The 27,428-nt window shown below is 40.6% G+C and overlaps 1 protein-coding gene and 1 pseudogene across 26 annotated transcripts in view; one reads left to right on the top strand and one right to left on the bottom strand.

The window, feature by feature from the left end:
- ASIP (agouti signaling protein) overlaps positions 1 to 27,428 on the top strand; it is a 210,955-nt gene that overhangs the window by 144,365 nt on the left and 39,162 nt on the right. For 3 of the 25 annotated variants that reach the window (XM_078371100.1, XM_078371101.1, XM_078371099.1), the window contains one exon: positions 14,702 to 14,858. The exons of 18 other annotated variants lie outside the window; for them this stretch is intronic. The gene's annotated coding sequence lies outside the window, so the exon portion shown is untranslated. Of the gene's footprint in view, positions 1 to 14,701; positions 14,859 to 27,428 lie in introns of those variants that run through there. 4 more of the 25 variants (XR_013535039.1, XR_013535038.1, XR_013535046.1 and 1 more) reach the window with 3 other exon arrangements.
- LOC128932000 (density-regulated protein pseudogene) lies at positions 14,849 to 26,413 on the bottom strand (annotated as a pseudogene). Its single transcript, XR_008481137.2, has one exon. The product of XR_008481137.2 is annotated as a density-regulated protein pseudogene (transcript).

Raw genomic sequence — 27,428 nt, 5'->3', positions numbered from 1 at the left:
TTTAACCATGAAAAGGAAGGAAGTACTGATATATGCTACCAAATGGATAAACTTTGAAAACATTTTGCTAAGTAGAAGAAGCCAGTCACAAAGACTACATACTGTAGGATGGTTGCACAAACTCTGTGAATATACTAAAAACCTTCAAAAGGGCGAATTTTATGATATGTGAATTACATCTCAATAAAGCTGTTTTTTTATTAAAAGCTTATTCCATCTCTCAATGATACTACCGGTCTAAGGATAATAAGGGGAATGAATTGGCTACCAAATATCAAGCCGTTTGTCGATGAGTTTTTGCACTGAAAAATGCAGTATCCATCCAGAAAGCCAAAATCGTGACACAGATTAGTTTCAAGGGCCACAATGATGTGGCCAGAGTTTGCTGATAAGACTAGAACAGCAAAACCGTAACTTGAGAAAGAGTCACCAGCAATGAGATACCAGTGGAATAGCTCAGAAAAGGCCAAAAGTCTGTTGTCACCAGTTTACCAGGAGCCAGTCAACACTCTGCAGCCAGTCAATACTCAGCACAATATGGCATCTTTCACCATAAGACAAATAGGCTAACTTTTAGCAGAGGTCACAAGTCTGGCAGGTAGTTGTGCCTAGTTGATGATGGTGTCATTATGTCCAATGTGATGATGGATCTAGGTGGCAACTGTGGCCATCTGAGTGGCACAAGCTTAATCAAAAACTTGATTCTCATCAGAGAATGTGCCCTTACTATGTATACCACAAGAATGATCCAGACTGACTGGCAGCTGCAATTTGTTTCCTTGGTTCATGACCCAAAGAGAGGTGCTTTTAATCTGCCAGTCTATAGTCTTCTAAGTAGCAGACAAGACCATTGTGCTTAAGAGTCAGTAAAAATATGGCATAACTAGTCAGTCCTAAGCTTTTGTTTTAAATCATTGTGTTAATTGGCCCTTACTGCAGTAGGTCTTCCAGAGTTGTGGTCAGGGCCAAGCATCCAGTGGGTACTATCAGCTTGCCCTGCCCTCCCCTCCCCTCCCCTCCCCTCCCCTCCCCTCCCCTCCCCTCCTCCCTTCTCTCTCTCTCCTTCCCTCCCTCCCTTCCTTCCTTCCTTTCCTGTCCTCACTCTCTTGTCCAAGTATATATGATGGACTGCATATATAACAGTGGTCCTATAAACCAGCCCGACCAACATGGCAAAACTCTGTCTCTATTAAAACTACAAGAATTAGCCAGGTGTGGTGCCAGGTGCCTATAATCCTAGCTACTTGGGAGGTTGAGGCACGAGAATTGCTTGAACATGGGAGGTGGAGGTTGCAGTAAGCCAAGATCACACCAATGTACTCCAGTCTGGGTGACAGAGCAAGACTCAGTCAAAAAAAAAAAGTTTATTGTAAAACAGTATGTCATGTCATGTTAAACCAGCAGCATCCTCATATATTTTATGTTTACTGCACCTCTTGTTTGCATTATTTTCTCTAGCATTTGATTCAATCTTGTGTTGTTTTGTTCATCATGGCTTCTAAGTGTACAAAACTGGCTAATGTTGCCAGTAAGAGGCCACATCAAGTGACTGACCTGTAAATGAAATTTAAAGTAAGAGCTACGAAGGTGGAAAGTCAGTGATGATTACTGCTAACCTGTCAGGCATGTCCCATTCCACCGTAGCGACAATCTTGAAGAAAAGAATGAAGCTGTTAAAGCAACAAGACTAACACAAGTTCACAAAGGGTCTATATGGGATATGGAGAAACTTCTAAAGACCTAGATTGAAGACCAGGCAACAGAAGCATATCTCTCTTAGCGTGATAACCATCATGGTCAAAACAAAAAGTTTGTTTGTGATGTTGAAAGACAAGGCTGGCAGGCAAGGTAGTGCATGCTTGCAGCCCTGCTACTCAGGAGGCAGAGGTGGGAGGATTGCTAGAGCCCAGGAGGTTGAAGCTTCAGTGGACTCATGATTATGCCACTGCACTCCAGCCTGTGTGACAGAGTGAGACTCTGTCAAGAAAGAGAGGGGGAGAGAGAGAGGGAGAGGGAGAGGGGAAGGATGGGAGGGAGGGAGGGAGGGAGGGAGGAAGAGAGAGAGAGAGAGAGAGAGAGAGAGAGAGAGAGAGAGAGAGAGAGAGAGAGAGAGAGAGAGAGAACAAAGAAAAGGCTGGACCTGACTATGTTGTTGGATTTAGTGCTAGCTCTAGGTGGTTTAAATGATTCCAGAATCATGTACCTGGCCAGGCGTAGTGGCTCATGCCTGTAATCCCAGGTGAGACCCCATCTTAAAAATAAAAATAAATCATTATTTATTATATAATGTGAAAGTGAAAGGGGAGGATGCAAGTGCTGATATGAAGGCAGCTGCAGAATTTTGGGAAACTCTAGATAAGGTGATTGTGGAGGAAAATTATTTACCTGGGAAAATCTTCAATATGGATGACATCTCCCTATTCCAGAAATTGATGGCTTGAAAGGACTTTATCCATAAAGAGGTGACGTCAATACCAGTTTTCAGACCTATTAAGGACAAGGAAATAGTCTTGCCTGGGGTCAGTGTTGCAGTCTACATATTGAAGCCTTTTGTGATCTGGCACAGGGAGAACCCCAGGGCCTTCAGGTCTATCAGTAAACACATATTGCCCGTCTACTACTGGAGCCATAAGAAGTCATAGATAACCTAGCTTCTCTTCCAAGATGGCTTCCCGAATTGCTATGCCATTGAAACGGAGAAGTACTGTTTGGAGAATAACATACCTTTCAAGATTTGGCTTATTGTTAAAAATGCTCCCACACATCTTTCCTTTATTGGTGATCTTCACCTGGGTATTAAAGTGATGTTTCTTCCTTCAAATACCACATCTCTGGTAGGAAGAAACCAATGGATCAAGGAGTTATAGCAGCGTACTACCTAAGGAGGTTTGCCCAGGCTATTGCAGCAACTGAGGAAGACACTGCGGAACTCTGGAAGGATTACAACATCTATGACTGCATCAAGAACCTTTTTTTGGGCTTGAGGGTGATGTCACCAAGGAGTGTATGAATGGCACCTGAAAGAAAACACTTAAGAGGTTTGTCTGTGACTTTAAATAATTTTCCAAGGATGAGAAGGTTGCAAAAATCAACAAGGCTGTGGTTTGCAAGAATCTTTAATCTGTGTGCGAACAAGTATGACACTGAGGTGCTCCTTTAAGTGGATCCTGAGGAATTAACTAATGAGTTGTTGGAACTAAAATAGGAACAGCTTAAGGAAAGGCAAGGAAAAAAGAAACTGCAGGAGAAGAAAAAGAACTCCCAAGGAAAGTCAGGGTTAAGGGGTTAGCAGAAGCTTTTATTACCTCAACCACCTTCTTAAGACGTTTGAAAACATGAACCCCCAATACCAAAAGGCTTTTATTAATAGGAATATTCATGATGCATTATCTGCTTACAAGCACATCTATGATTTAAAAAAAAAAAGCCAAGCAAATTTTCATGGACATATCTCTGAAAAGAGTGACAGCTCCTCAAGAAGAGTCTCAGGCAGGTCCTTCAGGAGGGATTCCCGAAGAAGACATTGTTATCATAAGTGATGACAGCTGCATGCATTATATTGTCCCTGAAGACCTTCTAGTGGGACAAGATATAGAAAAGGGAAACAATGATATTGATAATCTTGACCCTGTAGAGGCCTATGCTAATGTGTTTGTGTTTTTAATTTTTAAAAGTTTTAAAAGTTAAAAAAATTAAAAATAGAAAAACTCATAGAATTGGATTATAAAGTAAGAAATTATATTTGTATAACTGTACAATGTGCGTTTTAAGTATTATAAAAGAGTCAAAAGTTTTTTAAAATTAAAAAGTTTACAAAGTAAAAAAGTTACAGTAAGCTAAGATTATTATTTTTATGGTGACTGCATTCCTTATAATGTCTCTTTGGTATATTTGTCTTTCCCAAACTCATGTTCTTGTGTGTGTGTGTGTGTGTGTGTGTGTGTGTGTGTGTGTGTGTGTGTGTGTTTTGTAGAGATGGGTTTCACCATGTTGCCCAGGCTGGTCTTGAACTCCTGGGGTCAAGCAGTCTGCCCACCTTAGCCTCCGAAAGTGCTGGGGTTAGAGGTGTGCACCACTGCACCCTTTTGGTATACCATTTTAAAAATCTTTTATACCATGTTTTTACTGTACCTTTTCTATGTTTAGATACACAAATACTTCCCATTGTGTTACAGTTGCCTATAGTATTCAGTACAATAACACGCTGTACTGGTTTGTTGCCTAGGAGCAACAGGCTATCCCACATAGCCTGAGTGTAGTATAGTATCTGGGTTTGTGTAGTACCTAAGTGTACTGTGTTTATAACACTCTAGTGTTTGCACAAGGACAAAATCACCTAAAAATGCCTTTCTCAGAACATATCCCATTGTTATGCGATGCATGACTGTATGTACAGTTGAAGCTCTTGATGAATTGAAAGAAAAAGATCAGTTAGACATAATAGTTCAGAAAAAATAAGGTCACAAGCCGAGACTCTGAGTAGACATGAATTTTGGGAGGACACTTTTTAATCCACTACATCTATAATTTCTGGTCAGTGCCTTCATCCTAAAACTTTTAGTTAACCAGAAGTACAATAAGATAAAGAAAAGGGAATTTTCCTGGCTCAGAGCTCTAAAAAAAAGAAAAGGGAATTAAGAGAACCAGTTTGAATCTTGATTCTGCCACAAAACAATATATGACAATGGGAAAAGCCCTTCATTTCTCTAGAACTCAGTTATCTGCTCTATAAACTAAGGGGTTTGGACTAAACAGACCCTCAAGTGTCTCTTAGTTCTGAAATTCCATGATTCTCAGATCACATATTCATTTTCTTTAACTGGAAATTAATTGGGCATCTCTGTGGCCAGGCTCAACACTAGGACCTGGGGACATGATGGTAGACAAAGCATTTAAATGCCTTCCCTTATGGATGGAACTTATGTGCTAGGAGGCATTGAACAAACTAAACAAATAATTGTAATTATGTTGCCTCTGAGAAAGAAAAGTACAGATTGTGATAAAAAGTTTAACAGAGAGCTCTCACCTGGTCCAGGGGGTCAGAAGATATGCTAGAAAGACAACAACCAGGCCAAAACTACTTGAGACTTACCTGTCTCAACTTGTGACTACCCGGATTCAAATAATAAATAGTAGCACTGAAACACCATGCCCTCTGACATCTCCAGTAAGTCCGGAATACCCCTGAAACCTAGTAGCAGTGTTTATTATTCGTTATGCAGCACTGATCTTTCAGCAATTTATGAGCCAGTTATTTCTGTAAAAACAAGGAAATGGCTGTGATAGAAAAGTCTGTCAGATGGTCTGTGCCTCAGATAGACGGCACTTCTTCCCACACTTGTCTCTGAGGTAGCATAAAAACCTTTCCCTAAAAACTTTTTCTTTTCTTCCTGAGACAGAGTTTTTGCTCTTGTTTTCCAGGCTGGAGTGTAATGGTGTGATCTTGGCTCACTGCAACCTCCGCCTCCCGGGTTCAAGCAATTCTTCTGTCTCAGCCTCCTGAGTAGCTAGGACTACAGGTGTGTGCCACCACGCCCAGCTAATTTTTGTATTTTTAGTAGAGACAGGGTTTCACCATGTTGGCCAGGATGGTCTTGATCTTTTGACCTTGTGATCTGCCCACCTCAGCCTCCAAAAGTGCTAGAATTACAAGTGTGAGCCACTGCACCTGGCCAAAAATTTTCTTTTCATAATTGGAAATAGAATTTTTCTCTTACTCTCAGATTCAACCCAAACTCTCTCAAACTCCAGATTGCAGAAGCTCAAAGCAAGTCCACCAAACTCTCTTCCATTGTTTCCTTGATAAAATCAGACTGGGATCCCCATGGTGTCTCTAGAGTTCATAGAATGGCCAAGGAGGAATTGGGTAGAAATGAAAAGATGGGAGTTGGGGCAGGATTGGAATCCTCTGAGAGGGAGAGAAGGATGACCGCCAGTTCAACACTGGGAGGCTCACATCTTAGCCCTGACTCACCCTGACCTGCAGTCTGACTCAGGGTCACACTGAACCTCTTTATTCCTATTTTATTGTTGTTGTTGAAATATTTCCTCAACCTATCTTATAGGATGGGAGATGTACTTCTTAAAATCACAAACACAATCTTTTTACTTCTGTTTTCCCTGTAGAATGATCCCAGAGCTACACACCTAGAAAGTATTCAACAGCTACATCTCCCTCTGTGTGGTATTAAGGGACATTTAAAAGGCATTATAGTGAAATAGTTCAAAATAAGTGACTTAACTGCTCTGTAGCTCTGTTTTCTCAACTGTTAGACAGGGATAATACCTATTTCATTTGGTATCATAAGAGTTAAGTGAGATAACCTGTGTAACTATGTAAAGCACTTAGACTTATGTATGTATTCTATGGCAAAAGATGGAATGATAGCTAGTTTATAGTCTCAGTGAAAAAGGAACAACCAATCAATTTGTGAATTATGTTTATGTCTAAATGTCTAAACTTCTATTCTCATTGTTAATCATTTAAATGCTATCTTCTGCCTTGATTATAATTTTTAGTGAATGAAATTCAGTTGTGGTATTATATTGTGGTTTTTTGTTTAGTTTTGTTTTTGAGACAGAGTCTCACTCTGTTGCCCAGGCTGGAGTACAGTGGCATGATCTTGGCTCAACGCAACCTCCACCTCCCAAGTTCAACTGATTCTCCTGCCTCAGTCTCCCTAGTAGCTGGAATTACAGGCATATGCCACCATACCTGGCTACTTTTTGTATTTTTAGTAGAGACAGGGTATCACCATGTTGGGCAGACTGGTCTTGAACTCCTGACCTCAAGTGATCCACCCACCTCAGCCTCACAAAGTGCTTGGATTACAGGCATGAGCCACCACACCCAGCCTATATTGTGTTTTATTTCAAGTTTTCCATTCAACAAATTGAGCACCTACTAACACCAAGCATAAAACTAGGTATTTCCCACATGTTACTTCCTTTAATAGCAATAGCCACAGAAGTTTCTGTGAAAATCCACTTCCTCCACTGAGGATCAATGAAAGATCCAGACCATAAGTGGAGCAAGGTAGAATGTGAAATCTGCATCGAGAGAGAAATAGTGTGAGTAAGTGTTAAGGTAGAAAATGTGAGGTCTGAATGAGAATTGACTGGCTTGGTAACATGTCTAGCAGAAGGGTTCTTGGTATCTGGGAGCATGTGGCCATCCTTCAGCAGTATTCTTTCTAGAGTTAAGTGCCAGAGAGTTCCTGGCATCAGGAAGAAATAACCTCTTCCACTGCTGTAATTTTTAAGTGATTTCTGAGTAGCTGGATGTCAAGGAGACAACACTCTGGGATTAAGCATTGTTGTGGGTTTTATCACTTTATCATAGGGATTCTTAAACCTCACTGTGTATTGGAATTACTTGAGATTTTTTTTTACTGGCAGAAAAAAACTACCTTATGAATTCTGATTTGGTAGGTCTGGAGTGGGTCCCAGGAAATATATTCAACAAGCACCTCCCACCTCCCATGATTCTGGTGCAAATGTTGAAGGCTCAAACTGAAGAAATAACGCTTTTTTTTTTTTTTTTTTTGAGACAGTTTTGCTTTTGTTGCCCGGGCTGGAGTGCAATGGTGTGATCTGGGCTTACTGCAACCTCCACCTCCTGGGTTCAAGGGATTCTCCTGCCTCAGCATCCCAAATAGCTGGGATTACAGGCATGAGTCACCATGCCTGGCCCAGAAATACAGCTTTATTAACTACTTAAAAGTATAAGGGCTGTATGCAGTGGCTCACACCTGCAAAACCAGCACTTTGGGAAACCAAGGAAGGATCACTTAAAGCCAGGAGTTCAAGACCAGACTGAGTAACATAGTAAGACTCTCATCTTTAAAAAAAAAAAAAAAAAAAGCTAGGTGTGGTGATGCACATCTGGAGTTCCAGCTACTGGGGAGGCTGAGGCGGGAGGATCACTTGAACACAAGAGTTCAGGGCTGCAGTGAGCTATGATCATATCACTGCCCTCCAGCCTGAGTGACAGAGGGAGACCCTGTCTCTAACAGCAACAACAAAAAAAAGTATAACTTCTAGTTCCTGGGTGCTAGTATCTTACTTTGAAGTATCTTGAATTTCACATCATGAAGTTAAATTCTGCAAATTTCCAATCTACAAAAGCTGATAAAGTTTTAGGAATAGCAAGTTTCAAAGAAAGATGATTTCATATGTTGGCTTGTCCTGACCTAACTGTAGATCCTACCCGGATTTATTTTGAGCCTTTGGGGTCCTATTAGATTATGAATTATCTGAATATAGAAAATGTTATCTTCATCTCTCTATCCTCAGTACTGAACATAACACCTGGTATATGGTAGTATTTCTGTAAGTGCTTATACTATATGAGCATTTTTTAATCAGATTATGGCAATTAAGTTTGCTTTATTATCTCTAAAAATGGTTTAGGGTGGGAGCTGTGGTGGCTCCGGCCAGTTGTCCTGGAGCTTGAGGAGGCGAGGCTATGAGTAAAAATGGTTTAGGGTTAGCATTAGTCTCTGCTTTCTTAGCCTCTGTTCCTTTGGCTCTTGGAAGAGCAAAAGCTTATGACTCTTGTTACTCTACATGAAGACCAAGCTATAAGATAGTCAAAATACTACAAAGAGAACTCTGTCCTCATGGTCTTCCTATTTGGGGCTAGATGATGGAAAATTCCAAAGTAAATTAAATATGCTTTTGGTATTATTCCACTATCTATAGTACTCCTTCTTCATTTTTACAATGCTTTCTCTAGCCCATGCCTTCATGCTTCCTTATGACCCTGCCCTAAGTCTGCCCTAACTTAGGCATTCAACCTTTTCCTCATTTTACTACCACTATCATCAAAATATGGCTCCCATTTTCTCAAATCTATAGAATCTCTTTAAAATTCAGAGTTGACTTAAATGCAGGCTCTAGCATTTAGCTCTCTACTACAAGGCTGACAATTCCGCTACCATAGTCTTACCAAGCAGTAATCCAGTGTATGCTTCAACACCTTTAGTAATGGAGGACACATGACCTCCATGCATACTCATCCCATCTTGTGCCAGAATTTTAGGGATTTTCTATATATTCTGGACACTAATCCCTTATCAGAGATATGCTTTGTAAATACTTTCTTCCATTCTTTGGGCTGCTTTGTTTTTACTCTTCCAACACTAGTTTTAAAGCACTAGGCACAGGCTATTCTGCCTAGGGAGTAGCCATTCTTTTGTTTCTTCTCTAATAAACTTGCTTTCACTTTACTCTATTAAAAACGTAAAAATAGGCCAGGCACAGTAGTTCACCTGTAATCCCAGCACTTTGGGAGGCCAAGGCAGGCAGATCACTTAAGGTTAGGAGTTCGAGACCAGCCTGGCTAATATGGCGAAACCCCGTCTCTGCTAAAAATACAAAAATTAGCCAGGAGTGGGGATGTATGCCTGCCTGTAGTCCCAGCTACTCAGGAGGCTGAGGCAGGAGAATTGCTTGAACCCAGGAGGTGGAGGTTGCAGTGAGCCAAGATTACACCACTGCACTTCAGCCTAGGTGACAGAGCAATACTCCATCCAAAAAAATAATTAAATAAAAATAACAGTAAACTAGCACAAAAGCTTAACTTTTCATAGAGTCCAACTTATCTATTTTTTCTATTGTTGCCTGAGATTTTGGTGTTATCTCCAAGAAATCATGCTAAATTCAATGATGTAAAGATTTTACCCTGGGTTTTCTTAAGTTTTATAGTTTTAGGTCTAATACATTTAGCTCTATGATTCATTTTGGGTAAGTTTTTGTGTATGGTGTTAGATAAGAGTCTAACTTCATTGTTTTGCACATAGATATCCAGTTTTCCTTGTACCATTTGTTGAAAAAAAAAAACCTCTTCTTTCTCATATTAAATGGCCTTGGCACCTTTGTCAAAAATCATTTGACCATACATGTAAAGGTTTATTTCTGGGCTCGCTTTCATATTCCATCTTACTGCATGTTTGTCTTTATGCCAGTACCACACTGTTTTGATCACTGTGGCTTTGCAGTAAGTTATGAAATCAGGAAGTGTGAGTCCTCCAGCTTTATTCTTCTTTTTCAAGATTATTTTGGCTATTTGGGGTCCTTTGAGAATCCATAACAAATTTTAGAATGGTTTTTTTTCTATTTATGAAAAAAAAAAAAAACCCTCTAGAGATTTGGATGGGAATTGTATTGAATCTGTAGATTGCTTGTATTTATGTCTTACTTAATTTCTTTCAGCAATGTCCTATAGTAGTCATTGTATACATCTTTCACCCCCTTGGGTATCTTAATTCCTAGTTATTTTGATGATTTGTCAATTGAATCATTTTCTTAATTTCCTTTTCAGATTGTTCATTGTTAATATATAGAAATGCAGGGCCGGGCACAGTGACTCAAGCCTGTAATCCAAGCACTTTGGGAGGCCGGGACGGGTGGATCACGAAGTCAAGAGATCGAGACCATCCTGGTCAATATGGTGAAACGCCATCTCTACTAAAAATACACCAAATTAGCTGGGCATGGTGGCGCGTGCCTGTAATCCCAGTTACTCGGGAGGATGAGGCAGGAGAATTGCCTGAACCCAGGAGGCGGAGGTAGCTGTGAGCTGAGATTGCGCCATTGCACTCCAGCCTGGGCAACAAGAGCGAAACTCCCATCTCAAAAAAAAAAAAAGAAATGTAACTGATATAACTTTGTATCCTGCTACTTTGCTAAATTCATTTATTAGTTCTAACACTGTTTTATGAAATCTTTAGGCTTCTCTGAATTTAAGATTGAATCATCTGTGAACAGAGATCATTTTACTTCTTCCTTTTTAGTATGAATACCTTTGATTTCTTTTTCTTGCCTAATTGTTCTAGGTAGAACTTCCAGTACTATTTTGAATAGAGGTGATGAAAGCATGCATCTTTGTCTTGTTCTTGATATTAGAGGAAAATCTTTCATCATTGTGTATGATGTTGGCTGTGGATTTTTCATATATGGCTTTTAGCATGTTGAAGCAGTCTTCTTCTAGTCCTAGTTTGTTGAGTGTTTTTATCATTAAACAATGTTAGTTTGTCAGATGCCTTTTCTGCATCAATTGAGATAATCTTATACAGGACTCTTGGTCGATAGTTGTTTCTTTCAGCACTTTGAATTTATCAGCCCACAGCCTCTGGCCTCCAAAGTTTCTGGTAAGTAAACTGCTAATGATTTTATTGAAGGTTTCTTATATGTGATGTCGCATCTCTTTTGCTGTTTCCAAGACGCTCTCTTTGGTTTTGGCTTTCAAAACTTTCATTATACCATGTCTTTAGGTGGATCTCTTTGAGTTGATCTTACCTGGAATTTGCTGAGCTTCTTGGATGTTTATATTCCTATCTTTCATCACACTTCGGAAGTCTTCAATCAGTGTTTCTTCAAATAGTTTTTTCCCTCTTCTCCTCCTGGCATTGCTGGACTTCTGAGAGAATGAACATGTTGTTCTGTGTGATGGTGTCCCACATGTCCCTTAGGCAGTGTTCACTTTTCTCCAGTCTTATTTATGTTCCTCAGACTCAGTTATTTCATGGTTCTATCTTCAGGTTCACTGATTCTCTCTTCTGTCTAATAAAATCTGCCTTTGAATTACTCTAGCCCATTTAAAAATTTTGGTTATACTAGTCAATATTACAAAAAGTTATTGTACTTTCTGGTTTCTTTTTAGGTTTTCCATATCTTTATCAATATTCCCCTTTTGTTTGTACATTTTTTTTACTCTCCACATCTTCCTTTAGTTCTTTGAGCATCTTAAGACAATTATTTTAATATCTTTGTCTAGTAGAATCTGCTATGAGGTCTTTTACTGTTGACTTTTTTTTCCCTTTCAATGAGTTTCTATTGACTTTTTTTTCCTTTGAATGTGCCATATTTTCCCTTTTCTTTGTATGCCTTGTGATTTATTTTGGTTGAAAACTAGACATATGAGTTTAATAATGTGATGACTCTAGAAACTAAGTTCTCTCCCATCCTCAGGGTTTACTTTATTTTGTTACAGTTTTGTTGTTGTTGTTTCTTTTTTTTATTGTTATATCTATCTCTGTGCCAAGGACCAGGCCGAGGTACGAACATAAAGTCTCCTCAGGTGTTTCATGCACCTACACCTTTCTCTGGGCACTTTATACATAGTCACTTTGTAATGTTCCCCATATATGTGGTTATTTGTGAATGTCCTAATCTTTAGTGGCTCCCAAAGGGGGAAGAGGGAAAAAGAGTGGGGGGTGGGAACCAGTCCTTTAAATCCCCTGGAAGTCACTTCAACTGAAGGAGAGGGACTTGCAGCAATGAGGAAAGTAGAGGAAAAACAGCCCAGGCTCTTTGTCTGCACCTGTGTGATCAGAAGCAGCAAACAGTGAGCACAGTACAGATATTCAGTATTTCCTTTTTTTCAGATTTTAATTTTTTTAGAGACAGAGTCTTGCTCTATCACCCAGGCTGGAGTGCAGAGGCATAATCACGGCTCACTGTAGCCTTGACCTCCCAGGCTCAGGTGATCCTTCTGCCTTAGCAAGGATCCACAGTTGGAACTACAGATATGTGCCTTCATGCCTGATTAATTTTTTAATTATTTGTAGAGACAGTCTCCCTGTGTTGCCCAGACTGGTCTTGAACTCATGGCCTCAAGCAATCCTCTTGCTTCAGCCTCCCCAAGTGCCAGGATTGTAGACATGAGCCACCATGTCCGGCCAACAAAATTGTTTTTGCCTTCCCTAGCTCTCACCAGCTTTGGGCAAGGTGCTCCAGGAACATGTGCACAGCTGCCTGCCGAAGGGGCTGGGGTTGGGGAATGGGTAGCTGCTACTATGCTAAGAGCCAGAATTAACTAAAATTAACCACACTTTGCCATCCAAGCCTTTCCCTAGAAGTTGCAAGCCTTCAATAGACTCCATGGTTTTAAAATGGTTACAGATTCTGCCAGTATAAGTTTTGGCTAGGTAAGGAAACAGAATCCTAGTGCCTCCTACTCTGCCTTCTTCCCAGAATACTCCCCTGGCTAATTATTTCTAAGGGAGTAATTTTTGATTGTTCATTTATATTCCATTGCTTTATTCTTGAACAGATTATATTTTACAGTTATAAGTCCAAACAGACATCTGAGCCAACTCTTTCTCTAGAAACTTGATATATTTTCTGCTTTCTTTCCCTGCTTTTTCTTTTCCACTTAGTTCTACTTCCATCCCCCATCCTACCAACTACTATCCATCAGACTCAATATGTTCCTCCCATGTTCAAATTCTTTATCTATCCAAAGCCTTACTTGATGGGTCATATAAGGAATTAAAACTTGGAAAACATTCACATTTATGGAATGCTTCACAGTTTTCAAGGTGTCTACATTATCTCATTGTATCCTCTTTTTCAGCCCAGTGTGGTTGGTAGATGAGCTAGCAGTGTTCAGATAGTTTATGTGACTTGTCCAAGATTACAGAGAGAAAGTAACAAAGCCTAAACTGAAATCCAGATCTCCTGACTCCTTATTCACTTATCTTTCCAGTTGCTCTTGTCTCTACAAATCACCAAAAGAAATTGGTTCCCAGAAATAAGGATAAATCAATGTAAAGGTATACCATCGCCTATCCCACTCTTCTACACCCATCACCACAAAAACAGACAATACTTACTGTAGGGCCTCCTATTCGCCTACTTTCTTCTGCAGAGCCTCTAAGCTTCACATTATCCAGAAGGCAATAAACTATAACTGTGGAAGTCAAAATAAAACATAGAGATGAATCTCTAACTTTAAAACATTCTATTTTGGAAGCAAGAATTGCAGTTTGGGGCATACACACCAACCAGGTGGTCTTCAGTGTGTCTGAGGAACGGAAGGTTGGGAGTTTTACTAGAAAAATGTTCTATATTGTTTTGAAGAAAAGCTCATTGGCACTAAAGAAGCATTTGGAAAGAAGGGGGAAAAAAGAAAAAAGAGAAGCATTTGGGAGCTGACAAACTCTGATTGGTGAGCGATGGCAGTAGGCAAAACTGGTCTTAGAGTCATGTTTCAGCAGCTACTAAATGGTCTTGGGGTTACAGCAGGCCATTTTAGCAGCTGAGTTTGTGAAAAATTGAATTCTTGGAGCAGGTTCTGTGCCCCAAGTCCTGGCCCCTAGACTCTGATTTAGTTGGGTATGACAAGAATGACCCAGTTTGTATGATGAGCTTTCATATAACTTTGTAAGTTCTAGTTGATCCAAGGAAAAACCAACTGAGTAAGGAGAAGAAAAGAACTGCAGGCTAATAGTTTTTGAGTCCGTGTAAATACAGCCCCTTCAATGGAAATCTGAAAATTATGAGACCAATATTTCCTCAAAAAAGGGTCCCAACAAGATTTTACTAATTGGGTGGGCTGGGCCTCAGCAATCTGCCTATCAAGAGTTTAGCTTCTCCACCAACTGCTCCTTAACTCGCCCAGAATTTCTAAAAGAAGCTGAATTAGACCCTTCTTTGGCAGGACTTGTTTTTCTAGGTTAACTCAACTAGACTGTTTTATTCTGTCTCTTGGGTCCATTCTGAATTAAATTCTCGTTAAACTCTGCCCATGGAGTATCCTCAGTGCAACCACTTTCCTTCCAATCCCTTTTAACCTCAATGTCAATGTCAATTCATTTCTAAAGAATGGGGAGAAATACAGGAAGACCAGACCACAAGATTTGTGGCACCCAGAACTGAGTTATGAAGGTACCTTTTTTTTTTTTTTGGCTGAAAGCAAAGAGATGAGATGGGAAAGCCAGCTGCTGGGAGTTCCTGGGATCTTTAAAAAATCTCACAGCAACACACCTTGCCTCTGCTACCCAAGGACAGGAAAGACGCTCTGCTCTGGCTTCTCTTCAAGGGGCTGATAGAGGGCATAGTCACTTGCACTGGTAAGTAGGAGGAAACAATTTTCTTTTCTTCTGCCACCTATAGAGATTCTGTTTTCTTCTCTAAGTGTAAGTTTTATATGAACTGAATTGCTAGAGAGTCCCTCTGTAAAATAAAGGATACCCTTTTGTTTCTTTTGTAAAACCTCTCTTGGTCTGCTTACTGCTGCCTTTCAGCTGATGAAACATTTCCTCTTTTTCACTGTGGGTCTGTAAGAATATTCCTGCCTGTGAGAGAGGGTGAAGTTTGAAATAATTTTGTAGTATGACTGGTTGTTTTCTTGTTCTCCTCTTTGAAGTTATAGACAAGTAAGCAGCAAACCTCCACTGCTGCGAGGTGAAAAAGGAAGCTCCTTGGCCTGGGCTCTTTGCAGGAAAGCATTTGAGTCTAGATGGCAACTTTAGTCTGCTTCCAGAATGAGTGAAGCTGCTGCTACTTTGGAAAGTTTAAAGAACTTGAACATTATCCTTTCTTTCTTGGGAACTTAAACAGATTTTTTTAATTCACTTTTGTGGGTCAAAGTAGTTAAGAGGAGTTCAGCCTGAAGGAAGCTTTTGCTAATTCGTGGCATCTTCTTTCTCTTTACTCTATGCCTTTTCCATTTCCTAGCAGTAAATGAATAAACAAATATATCTACATGTATATCTAAGAAAGAAGTACTCCTGAATATCAACCCTGACCCCAAAGTCACACTTTAGTGCTTCTTTAAATGTCTTCAGCAAGTTGCTTGCAGTTTCAGATTTCTAATAACTCTGACAGAGCAGTATTTAGGATTTGGGATCAGCCTGCATGTGTAGCATTTGTTCATTTCATATTTATTAGAGATGAAACAGATGACCAAAATTCCATTTATTGCAGACTTTCCTTTTCCTTTGTAAATGTTTGACTTTTCTGAATAGATACCCATTTTGACACATTTTAATGCCCATTAAAGGAAGCTCAGGTTCATGTTTTCAATTATGGGTGAGTTTGCTCTGCTTCATGATATGAAACATTTCATCCTGCTGTTTCCATTGGAGATTAGAGAGGCTAAATGGGATGGCACATTGGAGTCATTTTTGTTCTCCTTTTTAAATTTTTTTTTTTTTTTTTTTTTTTTTGAGATAGAGTCTTGTTCTGTCGCCCAGGCTGGAGTGCAGTGGCGTGATCTCGGCTCACTGCAAACTTCACCTCCCAAGTTCAAGTGATTCTCCCGCCTCAGCCTTCCAAGTAGCTGGGACAACAGTACATGCCACCATGCCTGGCTAATTTTTGTGTGTTTTTTTTACTTTTTTTTTTTTTGAGATGGAGTCTTGCTCCAACACCAGGCTGGAGTGCAGTGGTGCGATCTCAGCTCACTGCAACCTCTGCCTCCCAGGTTCAAGTGATTCCCCTGCCTCAGCCGCCCAAGTAGTTGGGATTACAGGTGTGTGCCGCCATGGCTAATTTTTTTTATTTTATTTTAGTAGGGATGGGGTTTCACCATGTTGGCCAGGATGGTCTCGATCTCCTGACCTCATGATCCACCCATCTTAGCCTCCCAAAGTGCTGGGAATACAGGCCTGAGCCACCACGCCCAGCCTAATTTTTTTATTTTTAGTAGAGATGGGATTTCGCTGTGTTGGCCAGGCTGGTCTCAAACTCCTGGCCGAATGTGATTCACCCACCTCAGCCTCCCAAAGTGCTGGATTACAGGTGTGAGCCACTGCACCTGGCCAGTCATTTTGGTTTTCTTTGGTTATGTTGGATGCCTTACTGGGACCCATTCAAGTAAAAAAAAAAAATAAAAAAAAAACCTTTCATAGATGTCTGTCTCAAAACTTTTTCTACTTTCTCCAAATAAAACTAATGTTCTATTCTCCAAATAGAACAAATTCTTAAGATTTGCTCAGCTATATCTCCTTGGTTTTGACTTAATGCTCCTCTGTAGAAAATTTCATCTCACAACAAAGCCTCTTCCCTTCCTTCTGCTATAAAGTTAGGAGCTGTCACAAACTATCAGCTCAGCTTCAGCTATGCTTAATGAGTGCTTGTGCAGAATGCACCCCAGGTAAAGGAATTCAGAAATCAAAAGACTACATGATTACTGAGAAGGAGAAAAGGCAGAGAAGTGATTTCTGGAGAGCATAAACAAAATCAATATATACCCACTAAGGTCTTTGTTGAGTAATATTAGATAAAACAGACTAAAGGGATTGATGTCAGGAGATTTAAAGCAATCATTTAGCATCACCTGTCAGCACTGTATTCCTTGTACACTGTGGGAATGAACATCTGGGAAACCTGGACTCTGACCCCTCTTTCAATGGAACAGGGAGACAGATGTCACACTGACAAGTACTGCCTGAATGAGTCTTGTCCTTTTGTCTCTTGAGAAGGAACACAGCCTCAAGCCTTCTCTCAAATTCTACTCAGGGCCCCTCAGGCAGTCTGGGCCTGCCATATGGTTCTTGGTCTCAAAGAAGAGTTCTGAAGCAGGCTGCCTACATAAGATCCAAACCACCCATCAAAATATTATTCAATTTGACATCTATTAAGCATAACAATTAGACTAGCCAATTCAGTCACAATAGTGAAATTGGTATGTGTATATAGATACAGCCCAAGAGATCAAATAATTTTAGTGTTGTTAAGAAAAAATTATTCTGATTCTTTTTTTTAAACAAGGACAATTTTAATCCTGCATTTTCCTATAGTAACATTCACTGCTGACTATCTATGGATTGAAACTGCATTTGGTAAGAACTGTGAATGTGAATAAACTTTACATGAAGTCACATGTTGATACAGGCACACAGACATCTTCCAGCACCAAAAGAATACATATGTAATGCATACCAGATAGTCTCGATGGGTAAGTCTGCTTCACTAGTAATTCTATTTAGTAAAATTCACAGTTAATGCAGAATTTAACTTTTAATTTTACATCTTTATTACATATTTTTCTAATACTTTATTTATTTGTTTATTTATTTTGTGATGGAGTTTCACTCTTGCTGCCCAGGCTGGAGTAAAATGGCACGATGTCGGCTCACCGCAACCTCCACCTCTCAGGTTCAAATAATTATCCTGCCTCAGCCTCCCAGGTAGCTGGGATTACAGGCATCCACCACCATACCCAGCTAATTTTGTATTTTTAGTAAAGATGGGGTTTCTCCATGTTGGTCAGGCTAGTCTCAAATGCCTGACCTCAGGTGATCTGTCCACCTCGGCCTCTCAAAGTGCTAGGATTACAGGCATGAGTCACTGCACCTGGACCTAATACTTTATTTTTTAAAAAACACTCATTCAATATTGTAATTTGCTTGGCAATAAATAATGGTTTCATGAGTTCTAAGTTTCTTTTTTTTCCCCAAATAAATGTAGACACATTTAATGATATTCAGAGATCAGTCATTTAAAAAATAAGCCAGCAGCCTAAGAACTAATAAAGTAAATTCCTAAACTTGATTAAGACTCTTTATCAATAATGGAACAACAAATAGTACATATGATATTGCAACATTCCCATTAAAGTTAGGAAGACAAAACATTTTGACTGTTAAACATTTTACTATACTGGAGAGATTCCGCAATATAATAATTATAAAAAATGTGAAGAATAAAAATTAGAAAAGAAGGAATAAACTATTGAAATGTGATAGTTTACATGACTAAACCTAAGATTTTAATCACTAAACTTTCTTTTATACTTTAAGTTCTGGGGTACATGTGCAGAACATACAGGTTTGTTATCGCTATACAGGTACCATGGTGGTTTGCTGCATGGTTCTAAGTTTCTTAAAAGTGTCCACAGCGATTTAAAACACCACATGTCTTCTTTCCAATTTGTATCACCTGAGTTAAAGTTTAAATTCATCTAATGCATCATTAAAACTGTCATTTTCTCTTGTGAGAAGACGTGTTTCAATTGCTATTTCCAGGACTATGTATTGAGCATAGGTGTTCATTATTTGTAATTGGTTAGCAGAATCTTACTCACATAATTTATAGCCAGAATAAGAACCTCTAGCCTCTCTGAATGGCTTTCACTCAGAACAATGATCATGATAAATGTCTAAAATATATCTGGGGTGCTCCCACCTGACATTACCAACATGTTTCCAAGTAAGCTTAGAAAATATGATTATTTAAACATATGCATAATATTTTACCACACAATCACTTCTTTGACCATTTTTCAATTGCTCATTTATAACATTTATAATTTTTTATTATAAATAATACTGTGATGAATACTTTCATACATAAGTTTTATGCAAGACTGATTATTTCTTCTAATGTTTTTTAATGTCAAAGAAGTGGTTTACTGGTTCAAACAGTGCACATTATTATTTGGTATGCTTTACCAAATAATCTCCAAAATAGCTCAAACAACTCCTACCAACAGTATGTTATTGTGCCTATAGTGTGGACTTCGCAGCAACAAAGCAAATTTAACTACAAATCTATTAGATTCTCACCCATCTCAAAACTGTCACATCAAAGAAGCAAGGAGGCATATTACCGGTGAAGAAGCCAAATTCAAATTCTTTTTTAAAAAAATCACTCAGCTTTAGATCAGTAAAGTAACAAAAATGCTCACCACAAGAAGTCTACTGGATTTTTCAAAAAATAAAGTTAAAAAGAGAGAAAGTCAGGCCAGGCGTGGTGGTTCGCAGCTGTAATCCCAACACTTTGGGAGGCCAAGACAGGTGAATCATGAGGCTAGGAGTTCAAGACCAGCCTGACCAACATGGTGAAACCCCATCTCTAAAAATACACAAAATTAGCTGGGTGTGGTGATGGGTGCCTGTAATTGCAGCTACTCAAGAGGCTGAGGCAGGAGAATTGCTTGAACCTGAGAGGCAGAGGTTGCAGTAAGCTGAGATCACACCATTGCACTATAGCCTGAGTGACAGTGTGAGACTCCATCTCAAAAAAGAAAAAAGAGAGAAAGGCAGTACCAAATGACCAAAATTTTTTATTTGACTAAATTCTGTTCATGCATGAGCATGACAGTCTCCCCTATTTATTTGACTTTTGTGATTAAAAAAAGCCTTGTACAGAATAGAGAAAATGCCAAGTATGAGGGCAGTCTACAGTTTTACTGTAGAATAAATAAAGTATATATATATATAATAGTAGGAAGTAGAAACGGTTCTGTTCAAAGCTTCATAAGTATTAGAAATAATAGTTTTAAAAACTTTCTTCAAAGCCTTCTTGCTTTTTGCTAATAACTCTTCTATGTAGCTGTTAGACATGCTTCTAGGCATGTAGTACATCCTATGTCATTGTACTTATAACCAAGATATCTGTGCTGGACATGCTCACAGGCATGTCCCAGCTCACAGCCTATGCTCTTTCCTATTTAGACTTTCCTTTTGTTCTCCATTGCATTTACCTGTTTAGAAAAGCTTTAAGTTATTAGCCAATCAGGTTTTAGTTTAGATTGTGAAGTCTAGTTCCAACCAATGGAGATCAGACACAATAGTAAAGACAACCCCAAATGCATAAAAGATAAATATGTCTGCTTTTCCTATGTTCATTGTACTCTCGTGGCAAGATGGCTGGTGAGAGTACCCTTCCTGAAGGAAGTAAAAATCGCCTTGCTGAGAGATCCTTTGTCTCAATACTAATTTTTCTTTACAGCACCAAGCATCTGTTTCCAATTATATATTTCTTAAAAGGCTTCTCTCTCCCTTTGGCCATATCAACTTTCAGTTCAGGCCATTAAATACGACAAATTTTCAAATTCAGTTCTTTTTTTTTTTTTTTTTTTTTTGAGACAGAGTTTCTCTCTTGTTACCCAGGCTGGAGTGCAATGGCACGATCTCGGCTCACCACAACCTCCGCCTCCTGGGTTCAGGCAATTCTCCTGCCTCAAATTCAGTTCTTTACTTCTCCAAGATCTTTGATGCTATCATCATCTACCCCTGGCCATTTTTCCTGAATGACATCAATTATATCATCTGTAAAGTCTCCCTGAATGATAATTTCATCCTCCACTATTACTGAGGCACCACAGGAGAATTTTTGAGCAAAAAATCTTTGTGCTTGTTTAAGATCAATTTCAAAAGTTCCAAGGCCACACACTCCTATTTCTTCTTTGCTCTGGGAATTTTGGCTGTAGTAACCTTTTGTGGTATAGTCTTTTTTTGTTTTATTTTACTCCGTCCACCTCTCCTGTTTTTTCTTCTCTTCTTCTTCCCATACTGTTCCTTGACCCTCACTAATTCCTTGTTTGGGTGAATTTTCTACAGTAAGTTTTGCAAATTCATTTGGAAAAGTCTTCTCTGCCTATTGTCTACATTTAGCAACATCAGGCATATATTCACAGTACTCTGTTGGTAATGAACAAACTCCACAATAAAGGACTTGAAGTGGGTAATCAGCATCTAACTTGGCACTGTTCCTTGGGTCCCCTTTACAGTCAACCCTACTGGATTCAGAAATGTCAGCAGCCATTTCACAAACCCAAGTGGCCACACAGGCCCCGCTGGCTCCGTTTCCACTGCTCTCTATTGCCCAGGCTGGAGTTCAGTGTTGCAATCTCAACTCACTACAATCTCTGCTTTCCGGGTTCAAGTGATTCTCCTGCCTCTGCCCCCCGAGTAGCTGGGACTACAAAGGGGTGCCTGGAGATGGGGTTTTGCCATGTTGACCAGGCTGGTCTCCTGACCTCAAGTGACCACCTGCCTCAGCCTCCCAGAGTGCTGGGAGTGAGCCACCATGCCTGGCCCTGATTCTTGTTTAAATACTAAGGAAGACTTTATTCAAAGCTATTTCAATAAGATATTGAAAAAGGGGAGAAAGATTGTGTTCAACTCTGAATATGGCAAAGGTAACTGGGGATTTGTAGCCAGAGCTAAGTGAAGGCGTCAAGGGATGGAAAATTGCTAAGAGGAGCCATCAAGGGTAGGGAAAGTCTTCCTAAAGGCAGGCCAAGCAGGGACTTGTACTGTACATCAAAGGCAGGAGATGAGGAGCTTAATTAGTTATCAAGGTAGAGGGATTCTCACTAAACTGACACCAAGATTCTTGCTAACACTGGGCTAGGCAGGCCAAAGACAAGACTGGGAGCCAAGGCCTAGGCCTAGTTGGGAAGAGGACTCAGGGCTTAGGATTTGGGGTTCAGTCTGCATGTGTAACATTGTTTCACTTCATATTTATTAAAGTTGAAACAGACAACCAAAATTCCATCTATTGCAAACTCTCCTTTTCTTTCTTTTTTTTTTTTTTTTTGTTTTGAGACGGAGTTTCGCTCTTGTTACCCAGGCTGGAGTGCAATGGCGCGATCTCGGCTCACGGCAACCTCCGCCTCCTGGGTTCAGGCAATTCTCCTGCCTCAGCCTCCTGAGTAGCTGGGATTACAGGCACGAGCCACCATGCCCAGCTAATTTTTTGTATTTTTAGTAGAGACGGGGTTTCACCATGTTGACCAGGATTGTCTCAATCTCTTGACCTCGTGATCCACCCACCTCGGCCTCCCAAAGTGCTGGGATTACAGGCATGAGCCACCGCGCCCGGCCAGATTTAGCATCTTAACTAGCAAATGTGTGTGTGACTCATTCCAGTCCCTGACTGCTAGGGTCAGTTTACTCCCTGATGAAAGAGTTAGGGCTCTTTCCACTTTGAGAGCTTGCTTTCCAGATGTGGAGACTGATCCCTGACAGCCCCACTGGCAGCATTTGCAGGCCCCATGCCTGGGAGGAGACTTGTTAGTAGAGGAGGCAGACCTATTGATTAAGCAAACAGATCCCCCTCCCCTTAGCTGGTACGTTTTTATTTATTTCTTTTCTTTTGGTGCCAAGAACATTCAGAGAACATTTTTGGTCAGTTGGTCAACAGCTTTCACTAGTGAAGCACTGTGTGTACACAACAGAAGGAATTCTAAAACCAGGGCTTAAGAAGTGGGGTAAATACTATTTTGTGGTGGTTTTTTTTTTAATTTCTACCATCCCAAATTGGACTGGGGTAGGCCAGCAAACCAAGAAGTTTGTGGTTTTCTTCCTTTTCACTTCAAGAAAAGGTATCAACCTTCTTGTGTGGATCTGATGTTAAGCGGACCTGCGATTGGATCTTCTCCTTGTCATCCACCGCTTCAGTGGCCTTCTGCTCTGGGTTTTGGTTTCTTCTTCTTGTTAAGAAGATTAAATGTTCATAATGTGCCTAGAGCAGAGCCTGGCATATAGCGAGTACTCAATGAATAGAAGCTGTTATTACTCATGCCCCTGCCTTCAGCACTAAATAGTAGTTTGAGTTGCCCTTCAGTGGAAAGAACAATACAGTGGAAGAGGTTCAAGTCTGGACTTGTACTGATTCAAGTTTCTATTTGGGAAACCCCTTTCTCTCTTGGCCTCAGTTTCCATATCTATGGAGCCAGAACGAATGGACTAAATCAGTGTTTCTCACACATGGCTGTACATCACAATCACCTGGAAGCTTATTGAAAATATATCTCCCAGGCCGGGCATGGTGACTACTGCCTGTAATCCCAGCACTTTGGGAGGCCAAGGCGGGTGGATCACCTGAAGTCAGGAGTTTGAGACCAGCCTGACCAGCCAACATGGTGAAACCCCAACTCTACTAAAAATACAAAAAATTAGCTGGGCATGGTGGTACATGCCTATAATCCCAGCTACTCAGAAGGCTGAGTCACGAGAACCACTTGAACCTGGGAGGGAAAGGTTGCAGTGAGCTGAGATCACACCACTGCACTCTAGCCTGGGCAACACAGCAAGAGTCCCTCTCTCTCTCTTTCTCTCTCTATCCATATATATGTACTCCATCCCTGGAGATTCAGATACTTAGGGTAGGCTTTAGGGTTTATGTTTTATAAAAGCCCTCCTAAAAGAATGGATAAACAAGTGTGGTATACTCACAGTAGGACACTAATTCACAATTTAAAAACACAAACTGCTCATGCACACAACAAAATGAATACAATCTCAAAAATATTATGTTGAGCAAAAGAAGTCAGACACAAAAGACTTCATTCAGCATCACTCCATTTGTATGAAGTATAGGAAGTGGCAAAGCTGATCTGGTGGTAGGAGTCAGAATAGACGTGACATCCAAGGAGTGAAAACGGGTACTGACTAGAAAGGAGCACAGGAAACTTTCAGGAATGATAGGAATGTTCTAGACCTAAATCTCAGTGGGTAGTTACCTGGGTGTTTGTAAACATGGAAATTCACTAAGCTGGATACTTACATTTGTGCTTTGTGCATTTTATTGTATATAAATTATGTCTTAACAAAGTACTGTTAGCATGGGAAGAAAAAGCTTCCTGACAACTCTAATGGAGAGCCAAGTTTGAGCATGATCCCTAGGGTTTCCTTCAGTTCAAAGCCCTATGATTCTTTTTTGTTGTTGTTGTTTTAAATAGAAATAGGGTCTCAATATGTTGCCCAGGCTGGTCTCAAATTCCTAGGCTCAAGCGATCCTCCCTGCTTGCTCCCCAAAATGTTGGGATCACAGGGGTAAGCCGTGGCACCTGGCCTCCTATGATTCTTAGAACTCCACCTCAGCCCTACAGCAAGTCACCGTTTTGGGAGAATGGCCAATCACTTTTATCCATAAATTAGATGCTCTCTTTTACCTTTCTTGGTCAAAGACAAGATCAAAGATATTAAGAAAAGCCAGAGTCCTGAGCCTCTCCTAGCGCTTAGATATGGGATGTTGGCTGGGCGCGGTGGCTCATGCCTGTAATCCTAGCACTTTGGGAGGCCAGGGTGGGTGGATCACCTGAGGTCAGGAGTTCAAGACCAGTCTGGCCATCATGGTGAAACCCCATCTTATTTTAAAAAAAAAGATATGGGGTGTTGATGAGGGGTCTTCCAAGCCCCAATATGACAGGACAAAGGCAAAGAGAAGGATATTGAATCACCTTCAATCTGATCTGAACCTATCCTGTTGGCCCAAAGGGACCAACAAATCAGAATTTTCTGTTGTTTGTTTTATTTTCTTCTCATTCACTCTTTCACCAAATATTCATTGAGTGCCTGCATGGGCCAGGCATTGTCTTATATTGCAAAATAAATATGACAACAAGGTACCTGCCTTCATAAAGTTTAGATTCTACAAAGGAGGGAAAGCCAATATGAAGATAAATGGAGATAATTATAAATTGTGATGAGTGCTAGGAAAGAAAGAGGATAGATAAGATAGGGAGAAATTGGGGAAAGAGAGGCCGAGGAGAGAGTTAATATTTGCACAGAGAAGAAGGTTGCTAATGATCCAAAATGTGAAGAGCTGAGGGAATCAAGTTCAAGAACGGGAAAAACCTTTAGGGCTAAGGGAATGGCAGGTGTAAAGGCCTTCCTTGAGGTAGGGAAGAGCTTGGCATACTCTAGGAACAGAAAGGAGAACAATATGTCTAGAAAGTAGTGATTTAGAAGGAGAGTCTATCAGATGACATCAGAGAGCAAGACCTTGAAGGAAATTTTATTTTAAGAACAATGGGAAGCTATTAAAGGATTTAAGCCAGGAGTGATGCAATTTGAATTGTGTTTCAGAGGGGAAAAAAAATCACTCTGGCTGATCGAGGCCATCCTGGTCAACAAGGTGAAACCCCCTCTCTACTAAAAAATACAAAAATTAGCTGGGCATCGTGGTGCACGCCTGTAGTCCCAGCTACTCGGGAGGCTGAAGCAGGAGAATTGCTTGAACCCAGGAGGCGGAGGTTGCGGTGAGCCGAGATCGTGCCATTGCACTCCAGTCTGGGTAACAACAGTGAAACTCCGTCTCAAAAAAAAAAAATCACTCTGGCTGCTACATGGGGAATGGATGGAACAGGACAGGTGGAGGCAGAGATTTCAATTAAAAGATATTCAGGCCGGGCACAGTGGCTCACGCCTGCAATCCCACCACTTTGGGAGGCCGAGGCGGGTGAATCACCTGATGTCAGGAGTTCGAGACCAGCCTGGCCAACATGGTGAAACTCCATCTCTACTAAAAATACAAAAAAATGAGCCAAGCATGGTGGCAGGCACCTGTAATCCCAGCTACTCAGGAGGCTGAGGCAGGAGAATTGCTTGAACCCAGGAGGCAGAGGTTTCAATGAGCCGAGATCACACCATTGCACTCCAGCCTGGGCAATAAGAGCAAAACTCCACCTCAAAAAAAAAAAAAAAAAAATAGAAAGAGACATTGAAGTTGGGCACGGTGATCCATGCCTATAATCCCAGCACTTTGGGAGGCTAAGGCAGGAGGATTACTTGAGGCCAGGAGTTCAAGGCCAGCCTGGGCAACATAGTGAGACCTCGTCTCTATGAAAAATAGACAAAATTAGCCAGGCATGGTAGTGCACGCCGATAGTCCCAGCTATTTGAGAGGCGGAATAAGTAAGAGGATCAGTTGAGGTGAGCAAAGATTGCACCACTGTGCTCCAGCCTGAATGACAGAGCAAGACTCTGTCTCAAAAAAAAAGACATTCAAGCCAGGCATAGTGGCTCAAGCCTGTAATCCCAGCTACTTGGGAGGCTGAGGCAAGATGATTGCTTGAGCCAAGGAGTTTGAGGCCAGCCTAGGTAACAGGGTATTAGGGAGACCCTCTCTCTCTAAAATATACATATATATGTATATAATGTGTGTGTATATATATATATATTTCATACATATAATTTTTATATATAGATATATAATAATTATACATTGCATATATAAAATAAGAGATATTCAGTTGTCCAGGCAACAGTGATGGTGGCTTTGCCTAGAGGAGCTGCAAGCTTTTGGTTGGTGGCTTCCAGGGGGATGCTAAGCCTCTGGCGCTGGGTTAACCAGAGACAGAGAGTTTGAAGATGTTGGTGAATTCCTCATGCTCAGTTGACTTGTCGTTCTTTCCCCACAAGTTATGCATAAGGCAGATTAAAGGGGCCCACAGAATGTTGGGCTCAGTCCCTAATGTGCCTGTCTTCAGACACATTCACAAAGAGGAAGTTTTGAGAAGTGAGCCACATTTATGACCATGCCCTTCTCCATTTATTCATCTCTTCTTCTCTGTTGGTATCCCATGTCTAGCCTCAGGAGAATCTGCCCTCCTGACACCATGCCCCAGAGTTCTCTGGACCCTTCTTTCTTTGCCTCTTCCTCTCTTCCCTTCCCCAGAACTCTGCCCCTAAATAGGAAAATAGAAAACTTACCCAGTAACACTAATTGCTACCAACCTTATGGCTGAGATCATTTGCACTATTACCCTAGTGACCCATAAGACAAGCTGTGGAAACTGGATAATTAAGGGATAATATTTCGAGGCAGAATGTGGCTTGAATTCTGTTTTATAAATTATTCCCACTCTTCCTTTCCATAGAACTCAGACCATCAGAGAAGAAAAGCATTAACTAGAGACATTATCTTGGACCTCTGGGATCTAGGTCAACAGACAGAAGGATTTGGAACAACAAAGGATAGGACTGGCTTTCCCCTTTTTTTTTTTTTTTTTTTAATCCCCTCCCTCACCACAGAAAGAACTGGCTTTCCAAAGGAACCTCAAGAGATGACAATCCAGGGCAGTTAATCTTGCCCTTTGCAGCCCACAGCCAGAGGGCCCCCTCTTGTCTGGGAGATGACAGAGCCCAGAGATAGGCTTGAGAATAGTGGGCCTGGAGGAG

The sequence above is a fragment of the Callithrix jacchus genome, chromosome 5 (assembly GCF_049354715.1).
Source record: "Callithrix jacchus isolate 240 chromosome 5, calJac240_pri, whole genome shotgun sequence".
Taxonomy (NCBI): domain Eukaryota; kingdom Metazoa; phylum Chordata; class Mammalia; order Primates; family Cebidae; genus Callithrix; species Callithrix jacchus.
This window is presented reverse-complemented; position numbering and strand designations above follow the sequence as displayed.